Below are 21979 nucleotides of genomic sequence, written 5' to 3'. Positions count from 1 at the left end.
CGAATTGTTTTCTTAGAAATGACACGTCAACAGAATATGATAACGTGAGTTTTTTTTTATCTTGAAGATATTCATTGACACTGACGACCCCCTCCGCTGGGATCGACTGTCGGGCGAGAAAGCCAAGTCAAGCGGGCGTCAGATGGCCAGCAATTCGATAGTTTGTAGAATGAAATGCGCTTCACTAGAAATTGACAGCAGGTACACGCTCATCGGAACCTGAAACCGACAAGTAAACCTGCGCTTCGGAAAAAAGAAGAGCCCCGGTGAAAACTACGGCCTGTGATCATGATGATGTGAGTTCGCCGTGTCTGGCGCGGACAAAATTAACTTTGGGGTAATGTATCATGTGTAACGGTTATACGAAATTGACAAAGGGATCAATTAGAGCGGGATATTGTAAAACCAATAAAACAGAATTTCTAATTAATTGGATGATAATAAAGTAATGAAAAAATATCTGACGGTGAAATACAATCTCCAGTCGGTCGTCACTTCATTGTGACTGGCTGGACGTTTCCGTCAATTAAAAATATTTTAGATTGCTTTCGCGCATTAGAATATATTTTAACGAATAGTCAACAAGAAGGCATTGATACGGGCGAAACAAACTGACAGGCATATGGAAGCAATGAGATTACAGCAATTTTCATGATGACAGCACAGAGAGAGGCCGACACGTGAAGCGACTGCGTCAGCCATGTATGTATTCTGTCCTCTAGAGGGCGCAACCCTCCTACGTGCGCAGCACGAGTGATAAAATACTCTTGACATCAGTGGTGCAGGAGTGTGAAACATACAAAATAGCATATCAAGTAACATGAAGAGTTTACATGCAAGCCAGTGGCCATCATGAATATTCTTGGCCAATCATCATTTGAATAAGTGTATGGCTTTTTTTTCGGATTTTAAATAAATAGAACAATATTTGACCAATATCAACGTGAACAGTCTGATAAACAGTCGCTGAAATAGTACCATGGCGAAGACGTCACCGTGATTTTTTATTTGGATGACAGGAACGCCATTTCAATAATTTGGATGTCTTGGAATCAATATCACATTTTGAGATGAAACCTTCAGGATCATACTCTTCGCTATTGAAATGGCGCAGAAGCAATGAGTCGATATAGCATCAGAGGGCGCTATTCTACTCAACCTGAAGGCCAAGTACACCCCATTCACTGCTAACCACAGTCACAATCACCCAAGAACCACAGACTCCTGTCTATGGCAAAACTAAATCATTTCTAAAGTTATGGTCTTTTCTGGATTGTTTTGTTTTGTTTTCTGTTTTTACTTGGAGATCAAGTTTATTTAAATTTTCATCATTATCTTTGACTTTGTACACTTTCTATTTACCCAGAATGATACGGATCATGTATGTATGTATGTATGTATGTATGTATGTATGTATGTATGTATGTATGTATGTATGTATGTATGTATGTATGTATGTATGTATGTATGTATGTATGTATGTATGTATGTATGTATGTATGTATGTATGTATGTTTTATGCATATATTCATATCACGTTCGCAATTTTTTTGTCTATAAATGGTCTTTGAGGGCTCACAGGAAAGTTACAATTCTCCTCTAGTTAATAAGTCTAACCTTACCAATGGAAAATAATTAATCATGTAAATAAATAATAAACAAGGAAATTAAGATCTGCGTTAGATAATATCTAATTTTACCCTAACTTGGCTCAAAATTACTTTTATTTGGCAATGTAATAGGCACGTTAGTGTTGACATGTCCAGCTAACGCATGCTGATCCCGGAGTCACATGAAAACATTGGGCGTAATCAAATTTTAACAGCCATTTGATTTCAACAATGCCCCATCAGAGCTTCTTGGTTTTTATACACAAAAGGCTTAGCTGCCGAAAACAATTAAAATGTGATTTCAGTTTTGGCAAGCTTATTGCATGGCTATTGTTTTACTTCACAGAGAAGGAATATAACGTCCAGATTTCTGTTGACAGAGTCAGTGCTATACAGTAAATTAACAGACGTATCAGTGCATGACGCTAACATTTTCATTTTCATTCAAGAAGGATATGATCTCGGCTTGAGAGACCCGCATATCAATCCTCTTTCTCGTGCATTCGATGATCGGAACCGCCGCTGGGCACATTTTCCACATGATTAGACGATATAATTATGTGAGCGCCCTCTACAAAAGTATGTAACACACTCTTTTGTCTTTCTTGCAGCATTAGTCAGCACCCCTCTTTGCAACACTCTCACACGCAATAAGTGTAAATAAGAGGAATAGAAGTAGATAAACTATCCTTCTTTAAGGTCATGTAATTTGTGATATCGACAAGCACCACGTTGATACATGTTAAACATATGGCAACTAATACGCGACAGTGTAAAACTAACTTGATAGTCGTGGTCGTCTTTGACCTTTGAACTACTATATCGACATGTCAAGCTCTATCACTAGAAGAATCAAAACAAATACTCTGTTTAGTTTAAGCATCGTTGTTCTAAACAAATCAAGTATTTTAGATATTTTAAGATATTTCTGAAAACTAAAAAAGAATGCTATCTAAGTCGGTAACATGATTAATATCATGTAAATCTGAAGGCGAATGAAGATCACGAAAATATTCTACATCGCCTACATCGGATACATCGCGAAAGATTTACAAATCAAACACCAAATCAAGCGAAAATAATACCAAAGAAAGATCAATAGGCATGGCGATTTTGTGACAGTGCACTTGGCTGACAATCTAAACTTACAAGTGCATCATCTTATGAAGTGCGCCCTCTACCGTTGCCAAAGTTTGCTTGCTGGGTTAATTTGAGCTAAAAGGAGAGTAGAAATGGGATTATATGTAAAACAGGCACATTTTGCCGACGTAGCATTATTGTTAATGATACGTAGGATTGTGTAATTTTTATGAAGGTACCGTGATTGGTGATCTTAATAGTCTGCAGCTTTCAGTGAACAGCAAATGATTGTCACTGCCGTTTGATTGGCCAATGACGAAAACATATTGCTATATTAAGCAGTCGGTGGACAACTTTCCAACAAACAAGCTTCGTCCAAGTGACTTTGAAGTTAAGACTCTCGTACAAGTCCGTCTTCCCGCAAAATTAATATGCTAGAATTACCGATTCTGTTCCAAACCGGGACGGATGTAAACAATCGATTACTTTCCACTCTGATGATGAGTGTGAAGGTGTGTACATGCTAGAAAATCATATCGTACATCTCCATAAACGCTGAGGCATGACACAATTTGAAAGATTGGCGTCCAGTCAGCTACGATAATCATTTTTATCACAATTGAATGAAGAACCTCCTGTCAAAATAAGGGAGATGGGGAAAAGGGGAAATTAAGAGAAGGAGCCAGGCAACGAAAATGTCAAATCAGCTCATGTTTCAAGCATCGAGCATAATCCCTTAATGTTTGTACCGTCACGGTACGATGCGAATAGGTGTTTATATATTGACGACAAGGACGCTACAGCTGAGTGGAAATGACAGATGGTTTTGAGCTGTTGTATCTGTTTACTGACCCGAAACGTTGATGTTTTCAATGTTTTTAAACAGACTAGCATGACGTTTTTTTGTTTCAATATACAGGATGTCCCCTTTTTTGTTGAAAGCGAGGAACGAAATTGGCTTACATTGCAACACATGTCATTATTTGCATAAAAATGTACGATTTAGTTTTGCGTTATTTGCATTCTGTGATATGATCGTTCACTTGGTGTAAAGCAGCGAGGGAAGAACAAAATAAAATCCATAAATTCAACAAGAAGTTTAGTCCTATTCCACTCTACATTAAAGAAGAAAGCATCCACAGTTATGCTCTCGGCTCAATCATGCCGAATGCTTGCGAAATTCAACGAAGTGTATAAAATATTCTTTTTTAAAACATCGATTGCAGTTGCTTGCCTCATGCTTGCAACGTTAAATTTGATTTTGTCGAGAATTGCTAAATACTCTCCGGTTACTATGCATCGACACAGCAATTACTACCAAGTATCGTTTGCTTTCGTCACAAAGCGATTTGTGCCATTGGTCGACATTGACCAGGCTTCTGTTGACGTAGCGGTCAAGGAAGCGTATCTAGATCTCTTTTGATCTTTTTGAACAACGAGCACTGTTGATCTTTCCATGATGTACCTTGGATTCGTTGTAGCAGTGATTAGGTGGCAGGTATCAGGAAAGGCTCAGTAACGGAGGGGTTACGCAGACATTTCAAAGTTTATCAGCTTTGCCTTCTACTCATAAACTCTTTGCTGTCGAAGAAGATAGCCATGAGTTACACTGATTGTATCAAATAGATACCATAAATAACTAGAACCAAAACAGAAAAGATACCTATGCATATTATAATGAGAAAAAGACTTCTGCAAAAAGGTTCAAACTTCTAGGCTTATGGCATCATATCGGACAGATTCCGATTCAGAATAAAGTACCACTCATTGAGAATTCATTAAGCATTACAATAATTGGGTAAACACTGACCCGAATCGGTAATTGTGTGGCCTGACCACTGCCGACAGCTCTGAATAGCCGAACGTTTTAGTGAAATTGACATATCACGATAAAACCTAGATGTTTCCATGGATACCGGCTAGACGAGAAATCACGTGACACAGGCATCCTTCCGCCTTCCTTAATCGCCAGGATGACCCTTTGCCTATCAATCACTTTAATGTGGTTACCATCGTTACATACTCAGCGTCACACATGTGTCCTTTTCCTCACATTTAGCGCATTTAAATGCCTCCTTGGTACTTTCTTTTAGTCAGATCATACATGCAACACATTGCCCAGTTATTTATCGCGTCTTTTTGCGACAATTTACCACTCTATCGCTGATTATCACGAACGCAAGATATTGTGGTCATTGATTTTGTAGTCGTCCGTCACCTTTGCAATTCTAATTGCCAATTGTGGCGGTACATATAAGTTCAGTGACAAGGATAGGCCCATTAGACGGTACTGCATCGATTTCCAATTTTCTGCAATACAAGCTTTCCGATCTCGATTGCATTCATTATCTTCTTGCTCAAACACAAACTCCTCTTCATCTAACATCTATAGACCTGTGTGTGTATCATGTTCATTTCCAATTTCATTATACCATTGTATTCCCATGTCGCCCCATTGTACACGAAAGGCCACGCCCACTTCAATTTCTCTATACAAACTGTTTGTGCTTGCAGAGTTCGATCTGCGGTAGGCTTATTGTATTGTACTGAAATCGATCCAAGATTGAGATCCTTTTAGTATTCTGAAAGTAAAGGTGTGACATTAATACATTTAAGAGCAGATGCAACAGTGCTGTCTCTTCTGAGGTGTCCTGACAGCTTTCAATCGATAATGCACCTCAACTTGCCGTAGTTTCAGTTCATAGTATAGTATTTGCATCACTCGCCGTTTCTGACATAATGTATGCAATCTACTCATTTCAGCTCGTATTATACTCTTCGACACAAACTATGAGCGTTATTCGATATTGTACCAATAAACCTTTTCCGAAAACACGAGCACATCTACCTCACAGAAATGAATAGTGCCGTTACGATCTATCGTAACAGTCTTAATTATATATTGATTGTTACAATATTTTGTCTCGAATTACCCTGTTAGAAAACGATAATAACGGAGACAGTCGTTATTCCTCAACAATTAATGGAAATGTACAATTTACTAATCAGCACAGCCAAAAACGGCTGAATGAGGATTAAGCCGTTGTTTTTATTCTGACGTAGCAGGTGTTTTATCTAAAATTCTAAGACAAGCAATGGACAAATTAGGAGTATTCTACATCAACGCCTGGTGAAATGTAACGACCGTACCTTGATCATGAAATGTTCGAAAAAAATCTCAGGCTGGCATTCCTGAGAAACTGACGAATCACAACGTTAATTAGAATAATAACTTATTACAATGTGACCCCAGATGACCAATCACGTCACTAGATAACGGTTTTGTAGATAGTGATTTTGTCCTGGCTAATTAATTTCTTTCGACTACTACCTCACAGCCATTCATTGTCGCCTTGATCTGTATCCATACCTTGGCATTCCGTGCAGCAATATTTTTCGCAAAACGATCCTGTAGGGTCTGTTTCGGCAGTTGTCCACGCCGCCGTTGCTCTAAAATACTAGATTTTTACAAATTAGCAAACACAACAACATGTATTGGCTACATAAACATGATGTAAATATGGATGCTACAGAAAAACATCACATCCCATTTTCACAATATGATTTGTTTCAAGTAAAGCATTATTTTAAATGTACACTTACTTATCGAAAGTGGCATACAACTTTGCAGTCGAGCCGCGTCAAGTTTACGACTGAAGAGTGCGAAATAGGCGTCAGACTTTGTTCTGGTGACTAGACGTCTTGGTTCCTTGTGCGTCCTTGTCATGAAATGATTAGAAAATCCCTAATTCGCAGTTATTTTACCAGACATTTGCCACTATCTAATGAAATCTATGTAATGTTTGGTAAAGCGTTTAGACAGGCTTTGCTCTTTTATGTTCTGTGACTTCAGAAAATAATTTAAGCCCAAATCTGTACTTGAACTGTGCAAAGACTTTGAGAGAATAAAAAAAACCTGGAGACATTCTGTTTGACTCGCCTGTCGCCAAGGATGGATGTATTTAGGTGATTAGGAAGTTGGTTTGACATTTTAAAAACAGATCCAAATAAAGTTTAATGACCACCAATGACGCGACCTGTACCACTCTGCATCTAGTGTGTTACCGTCATATCACCGGTAGCTCAGGTGTATTGGCGCGCTAAATAATGATTGATACGTAGATATGTTAACATCGCGCAACACCTGGGCCGTTCTTTGCCACCATCTGCTGAGATAATTTATCTCAGTTTGCACAGGACGTAACAAATTAAACAACATGGTATAAAAAGTCGTGACAAAAGTACAGGCATGATGTCATCGATGCCTTAAATGGCACGCCTAGTCGGCCCAACCGTGTATGTCATTGATAGGCTAAAATATAAATTACCTGGATCTCAGAACCTTGAATTTTTTATCATCAATTTTCTTAAGTAAATATAGGATATCTGTTCACTTGTCCTGCTTGTCACATGAACCAGATTACATATCTATGTTAAGAGAATGTGACAGTCATTAGATTGCATCAAAGTGAACCATTTCAAGTTACAGAGTTCTGGGAGTTACTGTCTAGGCTACTGATGGTTATCTATTAGACTTAATTCGTATAGTTGTACTTCACTCCATCAAATCCTTGTAAAATGTGATGAAAATTAAAGTTTGAGATTTGCCTTATCGCTCCCCTTTGCTTCATCCTTGATATTTGTTTCGGTGCGGCTAGGTTGTCAATGGCTAGGACAGCAAACACGGAACGTCAACAATGTACAAAAGGTATATACCCAATGCAACTCATATCTGAATGATAAAATGAGAACCATTATTGGCGCGTATTTTTCCTTTGCGAGGTAAGCTTGCTTTTCTTAGATCAAAAATTGATTGCAAATACGAAAATTTGCAGAATGGATTTTTTCCATTGTAAAATAAATCTTCTGATACCGTTAGTTGAAGTATAACACAACGTTCTGTCATGATGTACAAAGGTGCAGCGGTGATATACACGGGAAATTAACATGTTCATTTAAATTTGCCTAATTTTCCCGCAATGACGTAAAATTTTGGCCGTCACCAAGGTTACAGTAGGGCAGAACAAGTCGAAACTGTGGCAAGGGACACAATCTTTTTGAAGAAATTCAGATGCCCATGAAATTGCTTAGAATGTGATATGCATAGCCCTATGAAAGATGATGTTTTGACGAAACACTCCAAGTAATTCAGTCGCATAAAGGTAAAATTAAAAAAACACATAATTGCAGTAGTCCGCTATAAGAGTGCCATTCGTGTAGATAGTCTCTTGGGTTGGTTGTACATACGGAAAACTGAACAGAGGCTGTTTTCGATTGATCCATACTTCTAGCCCGCGGCTTTTGCGTGATTTTGAATATTGATGACACGAATTTAGGATACATCAAAACATTAATATTTCCGTAGAGTGAAATACATTTTAATGATTTACGTGCAAGTTGCTGGACGAGGATGTCCATTTGAAAATCAAGAACGTCACCTGAGACAAGACTGTGTAAATCTGTGTATTTCAAATACGATAGTTAAATTCAGACTCATTACTGTAACACTTCATCCAAATCAACAATTAAAGAACATATTATGGAATGTCAAAATCATTGCTGGATAATTATTACCTCAGCGGGAGCATTCATTCTGATGAAAAGTTTTTATAATATTGAATGTGTGGATATAATGTATGCGAATGAATCGATATCGAGAAGTTTCAAGCAATTCATGATGAAACATTCAACGCCAAATGGTTTGAAAGCGTTGAATGCACTCTCATTGAGCACATCAATTAGACCCATTAACTGAAATATACTCAGTCGCATGTGTGACCTGAATGTCACAGATAATAGCATCTACTTTGCTGTAACCATATTTCACAAGGTCGATTCAGCCAACTCGTCTACAAAGTGTCTATCTCCAGTCTGGGTATTAGTGTGCTCTTTAAGTAGGGGATTATTTGCCCATAAATACGGACTAGGAGCTTAGACACGACTGGCTTGATACATCACTGGTTGTATTGGTTTCATTCGACTCGCCAGTTGCCAAATAAAACCATATCCTCTGAGATACAAAAAAGACTGTGCTATGCTGTGAATATTAATAGAAATATCTGTGTTGCTAGTCCGCTGCAGCGGAAATTTCACAATCCCCTTAATTGCAAAATTTTATTAAGCCCGTTTTCCAAAAGTGCAAAGATAAACTAGCGACGGCGTATTTGTAGTTGTCAACGATTTATTCCACAGTGGAACAGGGTGTGCTATTAGCAAAGTGATATGTGATACTTTTCCTTCCGGGTTTCCATAACAACTGGGATAGAGGAGAGATCCATGGAGCATTCTGGAATGAATGAAATGCCTTTATTTGTCCAGACTGGAAATCTATCGTATAATTAGACTCGTAGAAATGGTTCATGGATTTCCGATTAAAATCAGCATGACCTCAAATCTAGGACAAAATATTGATAGATAACATTGAACTAGAAAATGACTCATTAGAAATATTTTAGAATAAGTTGCTCTTGAATGAAAAATTATGACATATTTTCAAGGTGACACTATTTCAATGACACTGACAAAAAGTTTGTTTTTAAAAGGTTGTTGCAGACCACTAATGTCATTTGACATGACAGTTTCTATGACTTCATGGATTTAAGATAAAGACTATCTAGTTTTGTTGGACTCGGTTTGGAAGCAATGAGATTGCTCGGTTACCAAGGGGTCAGGGGACAGTGGTGTAGCGATAATATGTATTGTCTGTGGGTTTGCAACTCTATATTGCAAATCATTTTGCATAAGTTTGAAACTAATCAGAGATAAGGTTAAAAACTAGCACATTTTATGGCGTAGTGCATCTTACTGCATATATAAGTATAATACATTCCCACGAGAAGCATTCAATTGCTTATCAGACCTCTATTCCAGGGCGAGTCATTAAGTTTTCTTCTAAAAACCGCTTGAGACTTGAGTGATATTGCTGCCAACCACCCGGCCCCTCTGTGCAACCTAGCCAGGCCCTGATGCAAGGGTCGTAGGCTGTCTTTCAGAAACGCTTCTCACAGTCGTTTCGGCTTGGATGTATAAGTAACCAAATCTCAACCCAACAAACACAACTGAATCATTACCGAAGTCTAGGCAGTCTAGGATTGCAGCCAGCCCCCGACTGTACTTATTCACATATTAAGGCTTCTCTCTAGTTTCTCAAGTCAGTACAAAAAAAACCACCTGTGAAGTCAGCGCAGATAGTTATCGGTCGTGTTATTGTAAAGAAACTCGATAGAAGCAATCAGCTAAGGTTCTATTTCATACTGATGACTGTGAGTGAAACACGGCTTTTCAAACGTAGAGCCCCCACGGAGTTGAATTTCAGGTCTACCTGACAGTGCGGTCGTTTTGAAAAACAAAATTTTATAGTCTTTCAACTGTAAAGACACCCGACGTAGAAGATTATGGAAGCATTTTGGAACGATACATTTACTTTCTGACAAATATCTCTTCTGGTCCTTGTATGGAACGATACATTTACTTTCTGACAAATATGTCTTCTGGTCCTTGTTGCAGGTATGCATAATGGAATGATGCAAGGCGCGAACAACAGTTATCCGCAGCCAGGATAGTGCGGACTTCACAAAATAACCACTATGAATGAGTCCCATGTGTAAATTACCAAATAGACTTTCTGAAAAGGAAAAAAATACAGTAATTTTATAAAATCTACTATTTCTTCCTCGTTTGAATACCAATTTGTACAAAGCACATGTGTCTTATTGATAAAGATCGGCACTTTTACTGCAAGACTAATTCATATTCAACTGACAAACATACTTTAAAGGAATTGGTTTTCTTTCCCGAACATTTTCTGTGTGTCACAGTCGACGTCAGGTAAACCCAAAGCCAGCCCTTACAAGGTAGGGTGCTGTAATTTGCAACTCGGATGAATATCACCTCGATATCAGGAATACATATAACTGGGCTATCATTTTAACTGAATTGTAATTTGCAAGTCGAATGAATATCATCTTACAAACGTACGATTTTCAATTCATAAGTTTGTGATTTTTAATCAAGTCATATGGCTGGCCATTCCCTCGAAAACATTTATTCATTAAATTCATATTGGTGCAACATGATCAAAATTATTATTCGGAACGTCTTTCATGCGTTTGAACGGAAAGTGAACGTTTAAACATAACAAGTCATCGTTGATGACACAGTCCCCACTTGTTAATGGGTACTTTAATTACAAGTCCTCAGAGAGGATAGAGTCCTCTTCATTAATTAGGTCTGTGATAAAAATACTGCGATACAGATGGCGCTCAATGGCAAAGAATGAGTTCCATGGTAGTGAAAACATAAAACCAATGTAGGCCGCCATCTCAATTACAAAAGGTCATTAAATGAGTCAATTAGTAATTAATCGACAGGATGTTGCCAAACATTTTTGCATACTATCCTAACACTGACAGATTATCACCGGTACCATAATTCATAAAGTTTGATGCAGTATTTACAACACTATGAGATCAACATCTGTACCAAGTTTCATCAAATTTGACGCAGTATTTGTGGATATATCACTCTAATTAGGAAAGTTCATTACATAAGCAATTACAAATTAATTAATATGACACTATATAAATGTCTTTTTCAGTGTTAAAGCAATGTGAGCTTAACATCTGTACCAAGTTTCATGAAATTTGATGCAGTATTTCTTGACATATCAGCCTTATTACGAAACTTAAGTAACTGACATGATACTGCTACATGCCGTGAAACAAATTGATGAGCATATGTATGAAATAGGTCAATGTCCTTGTACCAACTTTGAATGATACTGGTTGAAATATGTCTGAGTTATGGCTCTGTATATGAAAAAATCGTAACAAAATGGCCGCCATGCAGCCATCTTTGATCTTACTGTCTAAAAAATCAATATGCATATGTATGACATAAGTCAATGTCCATGTACCAACTTTGAAAAAAATCGGTTGAGACCTGCTAGAGTTATGGCTCTCGACATGAAAAACACCATAACAAAATGGCCGCCATGCAGCCATATTCAATCTTATCGTAAAACAAATCATTGTGCATATGTATGACATAGGTCAATGTCCTTGTACCAACTTTGAATAAAATCGGTTGAGACATGCCTGAGTTATGGCTAAGGACATGAAAAAACTGTAACAAAATGGCTGCCATGCAGCCATATTGGATCATGCCATGAAACAAATTGACGTGCATATGTATGATTTAGGTCAATGTCCTTGTACCAACTTTGAATAAATCGGTTGAGATGTGCCTGAGTTATGGCTCTGTACAGGAAAAAATCGTAACAAAATGGCCGCACGGCGGCCATATTGGATCGTATCACAAAACAAATCGACGTGCATATGTATGACATATGAAGTAATCCTTGTACCAAGTTTGAATGAAATCTTTCCAGGCATCTCTGAGATATCTGCGTGAACGGACGGACGGACGCACGCACGCACGGACGCACAGACGCACGGACATGACCAAACCTATAAGTCCCCCCGGACGGTGCCCGTTGGGACTAAAAAGGTACTTCTGTCTCTGTAATTATAAAAGTAGAAATTATTGTAGTTAGTCGCCTGTCAAACTGAGTACCGCAAGTTCCATAGCTGATCCATAAGCTGCGCTATTTTACGTGAGCCATTTTCGATCTAGTCAATGCGATATTACCAACGACCTTGCATCATCGTTTATAGGCACTCCGTCGGGCGCTAACTTATTGGTACGCTGGAGATGGTAAATCACTTTCTATATATTGTTGTACGTCACGTAAAATGTTGAAATACCAATATTTGAATCATGAAAATGCGACATTTACAGCCCACTAAGTCAGTAGCCATGAGATACAGGCAACCGGATTGGACAAGAACGCTCTATTTTCGTCAGGTGCCGCCAACTGGTAAATTTCATGAATTTCGCAAAATCATCACAAAACATGTTTTGAAGGCTGATGTACCGATTTTTCGTATTTTTGACCTTTACCCAAAATTTGGAGGGGAAAGTAGAGCTGTTCGTAACTGCCCTCCCACTGGCATACACGGAAAATATGCCCTCCCACTGAATTTTGATGCCCGCTGCCCTCCAGTATCTATAGTCTGCCCGCTCCCCACTCCCCACAACATTTTAGGCTCCCCTCTGCCCTCTCCCCAGTACTGAAATTTCCCATTGCCAACCAGATGTCTACAAGGCAACCCAGATCAGCGCAAACCGTTGGAGCAGCTGGCAGTATAGCTTGGAACATTGCTCCCCTCTAAGTTTGGTGCTAAATCTCCCCTCAAGTTCTATCAACCACGCCGCTTTCCCCTCCCTCTACGTATCTTCCGGTGCCCACTGTAAAAATTTTCTCCCCGCCCACTGAAAATAGTGAAAATTCTTCCCCGCCCACAGTAAATATAGATTTTTTCTCCCCGCCCACTGATTAGTTTTGAAATTTGCCCGCCCGCTGAAAAACGTCGCACGAACACCTTTTTGCACGAACAGCTTAGTTGGCGGCACCTGTTTCGTGTAGCAATAAATCACCCGTCTCTGCATGAAGCTTACAAGAGATCGCTGAAACTGTGACTTTCTATTTGTATGTTGAGTGGCTTCCAAAATAGGCAATCATTTCTGCATAATTCTGGCTGTATGTGACAGTGACGACTGCGTCTGTTCATCTCATTATGCAAGCCATACCTGTTTTCAGGCTCGTATCACAAGGAAATTGACCGATGTCATAAAATAACATTTAAAGACCCCTTGTTGCACATAAATAAAACATTTTTATTTCTTCTCTGTTATTTTTGTGGTGATAATGAGTCATAAATCCGATTTAGTTCAATTATGTGTAACAAATCCATCGTCCGATATTTTGATGAGGCATCGTGTCAAATTAAGAAAGAATGTGCCTTGGGGACAGATGGTGGGACGCTGAAACTTTTACAATATGCTTTTGGCCTACCACTTGTAAGGGCTCACTTTGAAGCCGTTTATGGGGTAAACAGAATTGTTGCCTTCTTAGTTTTGTGAAAATCGAGAATTTTATTTTTCTTCATGGAGATAACACAGGAAGGTGGCCATTTTGGATTTCAAATATCGTTAAGTGTTGAGTAATTTGTTTCTCTTGTACCAAAATTTGCACGATGAACCCTAATTTTTACTCTTGATTTTGAAACTTTAGAGATTGGTTGAAACGTAGCTTGAGAAAAATTCGAGACGAAGTATAGGGCTTGTAATTTCAAGGTGCGAACTACCTCAAAGGAACGATGCACGCTCTTTTAGTTATTGTTACGATATCTTCTATTGTAAGCTGACGTAGTGAGTGCACTTTTTTTGCGTGACCAGGTGAACATAGTTTTGACCAGGTGTGTTCATGAATAATTTATTTTGTGGTGCTATAAAAGCATACGTGTCGCCACGTCGCTTGTCTTCTGTGAGCAGCGTGATGTCCAGAAGTTCCATGATTCGATTGCTTCCCAGTTGCTATCTTTGCCGGCGAAATTTGGACTGTTTGGTGACGAAGTAATTACTCCTAGTTGTTTGCTGGCCAGACTGTCCTTCTCGGAAAAAACGCTCAAGATTCTGGTGAGAGTGTGTCAGAGACCTCGGACACGTCCGAGGCGTAAGAGTTGCACGCTGTGATATCTACGTCGGTCGACTCAAGAACTGTATTGCCGCTGTCAGAGACGTCGCAGTCCTTCCTCAAGTGTCACACAAGACATGTTTACTGTGTACAGACATTCGTGACTGTATCGAATCTGTTCGACTTGTGAGATAACGGACTCTGTTGCAAGATAGCAGAATTTCGACGCCGTTCAAGACCAGATCAAACGTCTGACGGGTCTGTATTCTATTTGTATAGAAACAATAATTATCGTTTTTGTTCTCTTTTACTTACCTGGTCACACTTTGATAACTTGCATTTAATTTTTAATTCATTGGTTAATTTTTAATTAAATACAATTTTTTATATAACATTTAGTGTTTGGAGTGATCTTTGTTTGAGCGACATCCCGTCCAGAAACTTTCGTTTACTCGGGTCGTAACATTGTGTGCATTGAGAGTGAAAAGCTGACATTTTCCTGCATAGTGCTGCAAGGTAACGCCTGCGCTGTACATCGTTATCCAACCCCGTGAACTTCTCCTTAATCTGTGTTTATTCAATTAATTGCAAAGTCATGTCTCTTTGAGTTCTTGCTAATGGTAGTAGCCAATGTTGCCACAACGGTGATTGAATTCATTTAAAATGCCTTCACAATGATTGGGTTTTCATTACAAAGTTTGCTTGTCCCTCAAGCCTTTTGTCAGATCTACGAAACAATAAAATAAAGTTACGGTAGCCGAAAAAATCTTACAAAGAAAACAAACCATTGTTATCAACAGAACCATATTGTTCCTATGTATGTATAATTATAAGAACTACAATTCAAACTTTAGGGAGAAAAGAAGAATAAGACCTTGTGTTCAAAAACAAAAATGACGAAAATATTATCTAACATTAGAGCTGATATCTTTGCTCGTTATGGTCCTTTCTGCATCTTGACATGAGGAGCTATCAGAAAATACGGCTATCATTTTGAACTGCATCGGATTGAACGAGCCATCAGTAGGGTGACCGGACGATTTTTAAAACTGAAATTTTTTGCCAAAATCTTGATGGCACCTGTTGAAAGTGTTGGTACAAAGTCCAAATCTGAAAAAATGATTTGGCTAATTAGCATGATCACAATTTGGCAGCCTCTGGAAAATCAAAGTTTCAAAATTCTCTCCCTGAGAATTTTTTAATGAGGAATAATGAGACAATATGATCAAAATCGGATCAAATATTGTTAAAATGGCTAAAGGATGACTAACTGTACAATAATGAGTCCAGTGAAAGGTGCATTGAGTGCAGCAGTTTCTCGGAAGAAAAAGGACCTTTTTAGGAAATTTTTGCACTCATCTTGACTTCCTAGTCTTCACAACATTCACTGTGAAATGCAAGTGTTTCCGTTCACGCGATCTCTCATAGCGACCGTTCGCGTGCGAGTAGACGACTTCCAAGATGGCGTCCCGTCTGACGTTTGTTGACAAAATGTGTTCATAAACTTAAAGATTTTCACGTCATTACCTTGTTCATAGATATAAATGTGCACAACTTTTGCATACTTAAGGTGAATTTGTACAATTTATCACTACCTGGGTCCCCCTTTATGCCTTCGATTTCGAGCATTCAATCTCAGAAAACTTATGTCAGCCCCATTGTAGGGAATAGGAGGGCCTCTCGTCCGGTCACCCTACCATCAGATTGAATCAACCAGTCTCCTCTATACAGTGTCAATGATAAAATAGTCCCGTTTGTTCTTCTATTTCCTCGTTCATTTACTGTGATTAATAAATGAGATGGTCTCAATGTAGTGAGGCGTTACCGGTCTCACAAAATGATGGGAACATTATTGTCCGCTGCTACTGCATAAGTAATGTTTAACTTCAAACAAACTGCATTACAGAAAAAAAAAGAAATCATAGTTTCACAGGTTTTGTTGACCTTTGTTATTAATCAAAATATATCTGGGCGCCATTCTACATAAAAAGAAGACTTGCCTTTCCGGAAATTTCATAACAATTTGAGGATTCTGTATCCGACGAGCACGGAATTGGCGGGAAAACGCTTTCGTACGACTGTCGAGTATAGGTGAAACGGATGATACTTTTCTGTTTGATCAAAAGTTTAAGTCTTTCACTTTCAAGGCGCGTGCTACCTTAAGATTAAATTTCTTTTCAATGCAACCTTAATGACTCCAAAACAGAAAACTAAATGCACAAAATACGAAACGAATGAGCTCTTCAGTGTTATAAGCGATACGTTGCTGGTGCAACAGTAAACCAGAATGCTTTCGTCGAATTCAGCGAAGCTGCGTTCTTTGCGCAAACCATACAAAATCCAAAGTGTGGGGCCGGCTTTCACGAGAGATGCGACTTTGATATCCTTGAACACTTATTTATGCTTCGACTTACTTGATTATACAATGGTGTAACCAAGGAGACAACAATAGGGGACTATAAAAATGGACATGAAAGGAAGAATGAGGCTCTGGACCAGATATTCGGACTCTCAAATTTTCAATACTCTTTTGGTCTACCGCCTATGGGGCTCATTGTGAAGTTCTTGAACTTGCTCTCGCCAGGTATCGAAAATTTCATTTTTCCCCATAAAGTTAACACGGGGGTGATCGCCATTTTGAATTTCTCCAGTACCAAATCTTGCAAGGTTACCTTGGCTATTTATTTTCCATTTAATAAGAAAACAGTTGAAAGTTTCATTGAGGAGAGTTTTAGCAAACGTTTAAGTCTTTCACTTTAGAGGCACATACTATCTTAAGACGAGTTTGCTTACCAACGGTAGCTGTCAGGCGACCAAACGTTTCAAATGCTGAGAGCAACGTCAGAAAACGACAGGTATATTCAATTAACCTTAGAAAGTTTGCACCTGGACGTTCCATTGTGATTAAAAGTCTCAGAGGTTGAAAATATAGGGTATTTTATTCATTTGCTCAGCTTTCATCTTAATCATCGATAAACATGTCAGCACAAGGTCTGTTTGATTGTTTTATCACTAAAAGCTTCGCTACCCACATATATGAGACTCTCTAATCTATTCGCAAACACCATTTAGTTTCGGGATGATTGTAAACGCGGTCAGAAATAATTAGAATAAGGATAGCTCTGCGATTAGACTTACCATAAGTCTGTGAGATTGATAATATCATAACAGAATAAACTGAAGGAATAAACTTCTGCAAACTCCCTTATAGATGGCTTGGCGAGCCAGTAACTACCGCGCATGCCCGAGAAAAGTCAATCGACTGGCGAGGAAATTTATGGGGAAATCTAAAGCAGGAGGGGGAGGGACTCGAGGCGAAGGGGAGGCCAGATCAAGGACCAAAAGGACACATGGATATTGTACAAGCTTTCCTCGGGGATGCCTTGACCGAGTTCTTTCATAGTTGCTACAAGGAAATGACCCTATGTCATACACACATATGCATTTCGATTTGTTTCATGATGTTTTTTCTTCTTCTTCTCTCTGTACTTGAAATTTATTTTTCATCAGTGTTTTGCAGCTCCTAATGTCTTATTTAGTGAGCCCCTGATCTAAAAGGGATGCAGCAAATAAATAGATAAATAAATAAATACACTAGTGGGCTAGTCTACCGTGTGATCATAACAAAGATAGACCTGGTCCATATCAGTGAGCTCGTTATGATTGCTAATTATTTTGATGTATCTTTGTGCGATCTCTTAGTTACCTTGCTTACAGCATTGAAGGGCATATCCTTCATTCCCGCTGTCTATAAATATCGTCTTATTACTCGTACTTTCTGTTTTATTTTCGTTCAGGTATAAATAATAACCTGACTAAGAACGCGATAGATATGCAATTTGTTCGCGGTCAAAACTAAAAGTTTATGGTGTCAGATAAGGTTTAACTTCAGCAAATTTTGGGACCTAGCGGGCCATACTTGATTGTGATTAGCAAACGTGTTCTTTGAGATTTAGTAGATGTTTTCAAAAATATCGCATTGCACAAGTCTGTCTTTCATGGAAAGTTCCACAGTCTTTGATATCGGTCAGTATCAGAGGAGTGCACGGCTGTTATCCACGTTCGCCGGGCAAGGTCACTGACGCACAATATATTCAGCATTTTGCCAACTATCAGACTGTAAAGTTAGTAAAGTAGGCCGCCAACAGAATACTTGACCGCCATCTGGTGCAATGGCTCCAATCTCCGACTCACAAAATCGATAATTGAAGCCTATCAAGGGAACTGCCAATCACCTGCCCAGTAAGTAGGACATCCTGAAACACAGCACCGCAGCATAACACGTACACCTAGTTAAAAGGAGTTTCCATAGCTACACATTCAATCCAATTAATTCTACCGTTGAGGCATGACGTTTCACTTGCTGTGTCCACACTTCAGAGGGGATTGATTCAGTCTATAAATGGAATTTTAAATTTACAACTTTTTTAACAACCCGAATCAAACTGTGGTATTAATTAACCGTATTATTGTAGTGTTTTATGGATAAGTATCAACTCTCAACCGTTTCAGTGAGGTGGAGAATTTCTAACATTTATTACTAAACACTAGTGGCGTGGTTCCATTTAATTGACGCCCTGCTCTCTGTGTGGGTTGTCATACTAAGAAATGCGCGTACATATTTATGTACGAACATAAACACACGTGCGCGCGTGTTTGTGCGCTTGCAGTAGCCTCGGTAACTGTATTTGAAAAGTCAAGTCCAATCAAGGACCGTGAACTCGGTCACTGCAGCTTTTTCTGTGAGTTCATGACCATTAAATTTAATACATTCTCACACCGACAGAACTTCAAATATTAAAATCTTACAAAACCGTAACCATATCTTATTTACTCGTGGAACCAAAACGCGTATACAAACTATGAAAACGATGACAAATAACAAATAATAACACCAACAACAACAACAGCAACAACAACAACAACAACAACAACAACAACAACAACAACAGTCATCATCATCATCATCATCATCATCATTTCCATTATCATCATCATTGGAATCAGCAGCAGCATTAGCACTGCTGCTATTGCTGTCGACAATTTGAAATACACAGTGTGTTAATTGTTTACAAAATTTTAACGAACATTCAATTGTAGAATGTTGATATCAATCAATAAGGAAGAACGAAACAACTTTTCAGCATACCATCACAAAATAGTGAGAGGTGGGAGCAACGTACATCGCGTAAAAAGGAAATATAATACGCTCTTCACAAATGAAAACGCCTCGCCAGTAAATGGTTGTTTCTTAAAGAAAACGTCATAAATCCATTCAAGTATACGAAAAGAGAAAAAATGCACAACAAAAGAAGGCGTCTCATTTCAACATACACGTCAGACAAACAACTCTTTGCGATTCAAAACGCATCAGGTCTGCACATGAAGATCTGACCTTTAACAAACCAGCCAGTTTACCATTCATGCGGATCAAAACGTAAACAGCGACCCGTATACAGCTCGGCATCAACAGAAACGCCAACCATTTCGTGAGCATACTTCAGGCATTTCCACCTAACAGATGTTACCCCCACAAAGAGAGTCAAGGGCATATCCGTGTGAAGTTTGATACATGGGGTCACCGGTACGTGTCCTCATGGCAACGGTAAAGTCCCTGGGAGACTTATTGTAAACCGATGGAGTGTTTTGAGCGTTATTGAGCTACTGCTGTGAGCTTATTGGTCAATCCACCACAATGAGAAGACCGTTAATAAGTGCATATCGACCTGAATCGCCCTCGGTGACCCTCGTGTGTGCCCTTGTAATTGAAAAAATACTGATCGTGCATTTGGTCGGAATTAAAAGAAAACGTACTTTAAACATCGAAGTATTCTACTCTACATTGGTATACCCTATTGGACGGGTAAATAAAGCTCCTTCTTGTTGCAATTACTATTTACCTTGTTTTGTTTTCTTGATTAGTGCTAGCATTTTATGTTTTTCGTTTCAGGAAATGTGTCAAGCTCCGAACCTTACATTGTTGTTTTAACTAAAAGCATGTCAACTAACTGTGTGCTCAAACAGTGAACACACACACATCAACCAGGCGGTTGACATTGTACTTGTGACCTACATCTCCTTCGTTTTACTTTCCAGCGATGGAAGGATGTGTATACGACATGTTCGCTTCGGTCCCCCGTCTCCATCTCTACTATATGAAGACAAAATAACATAGACATCAATAGAGATTCCATCAGATCAGTTTCGGGCCAACTTTTCACCGTCGTACACAAAAACACGTGATATTGAATATTCCCAGGCGTATTTTTTTATTTTTCAAATGTCAGACAATCCACTTTGTTTGAATGTTACCAATTATTTTAATGAGTCTGGTTGAGAGAATATACATTCCTCTCAATCATCAGTCTGAGAAAGCGAAGGTTCAAAATTCACTGCATTGTGTGGCGTAAAATAGTTCGAACATTTTAGCCTAATTGACGTCGATTACGTCGTAGCATGCTGGTTCGTGTAGTCGGGGGAATGATGAAGTCTTATGAAACCGCTTGTCATTCTCGGTTCATCGTGAAATGAGTGAAAGATATCGGAATGACAAACACTCGAGAAAATAATCTGCTCTGTCACGTTGATCACGTAAGCGTAGTGTTTTGGACGAGTTGCTAGGCAACGCCTAGCAAATTTCCAATGCCCTGCCCTGAACCGAGACCATATTAAACTTTCATTCCAAAATAGAAATTGATTCATGGCTCGTTTTGTTAGCGCTGATAATATTGTACAGAATGGAACACAATTCTTTCCAAGAAGTAATTATTGAAATTGTTCGTGGCGCAATTAACAAGCATGTCGGCATGCATAGCTACCCACTATCTCAATTACACAAATTGCCCAATTAATTCATTTGCATTTTCCGATCATCAACAATCTAATTTAATTTTAATAAATGAGACTACCACAAAAACAAATTAAGGTTTTTCGAAGTAATATTGATTTAAGTCGAGTCGTTTGCACAACAAACCAGCAATATGCATCTCAAGACATTATTGGAATTGATGGCGGGAAAGTTTCCCCCGGGCAGCCTGTGGGTGATATAGATCGTGCATAATGACCGGGGATTCTTACAGAGTAACCATTTTTCATTTTCAAACTTACAAGATGGGGTTCCTTCTTATCAAAATATCACAAGTCCTCTAATATAGACCAGAAAACCCTTGTTTCGCGCAGGTTCATTTTGCAATGGATTTATCCACGGTCCCTCCCGCGGAGGGACCGTGATTTATCAATGCTGACTTTTTTCTTGAGATGCTCTTTTGACGTCAATGTTTGGGAGAAACAAACTGTTTCTTTCACCGTCGACAGTATCACACATACCATCATAAAAAGACCTTTATATAAGAGAAATTGACATATTCAGTGGTTGAAAAAATTGTTAGGCAATTTCAAGAGACAATCTCGATGGTACGGTCCAAGCGTTCGTGATTCGGTGATTGTTTCCTCCTAAGGTAAAAATAATTCTGCGTGTCGCTGAAGCAACTCTACCCTAGAACATAAGCAGGCAGAAAAGTATTTTAACGAATAGTTATTTGCATGTATACTTCGACGCTCCCCCAGAAAAAGCAGAGTCGTGAACTGTTTTATTGTATTTGATAACGAGACCGTCAGTAGACATGGATAAAAATAAAGATCATATCGTTTGATTTGGGTGATTTTACTACAGTTCAAAGGGAGTGTCAATCTGTTCGCCTGAAGCACCGATGAGATAAACGTACGCTGTGGGCGTCACACTACGGAACGTGGA

The 21979-nt window shown here is 38.8% G+C and overlaps 1 long non-coding RNA gene across 4 annotated transcripts in view; it reads left to right on the top strand.

Moving 5' to 3' along the window:
* LOC139149020 (uncharacterized) overlaps nt 1–14547 on the top strand; it is a 30472-nt gene extending 15925 nt beyond the window's left edge. For 2 of the 4 annotated variants that reach the window (XR_011556064.1, XR_011556061.1), the window contains one exon: nt 68–1384. This is a non-coding gene — a long non-coding RNA (uncharacterized lncRNA). Of the gene's footprint in view, nt 1–67; nt 1385–10196 lie in introns of those variants that run through there. The other 2 variants (XR_011556063.1, XR_011556062.1) reach the window with 2 other exon arrangements.
* The last annotated feature ends 7432 nt before the right edge of the window (nt 14548–21979 follow it).

This window comes from Ptychodera flava, chromosome 14 (assembly GCF_041260155.1).
Source record: "Ptychodera flava strain L36383 chromosome 14, AS_Pfla_20210202, whole genome shotgun sequence".
NCBI lineage: Eukaryota > Metazoa > Hemichordata > Enteropneusta > Ptychoderidae > Ptychodera > Ptychodera flava.
The sequence above is the reverse complement of the archived record's forward strand: the minus strand, read 5'-3'. Positions and strand labels throughout refer to the sequence as shown.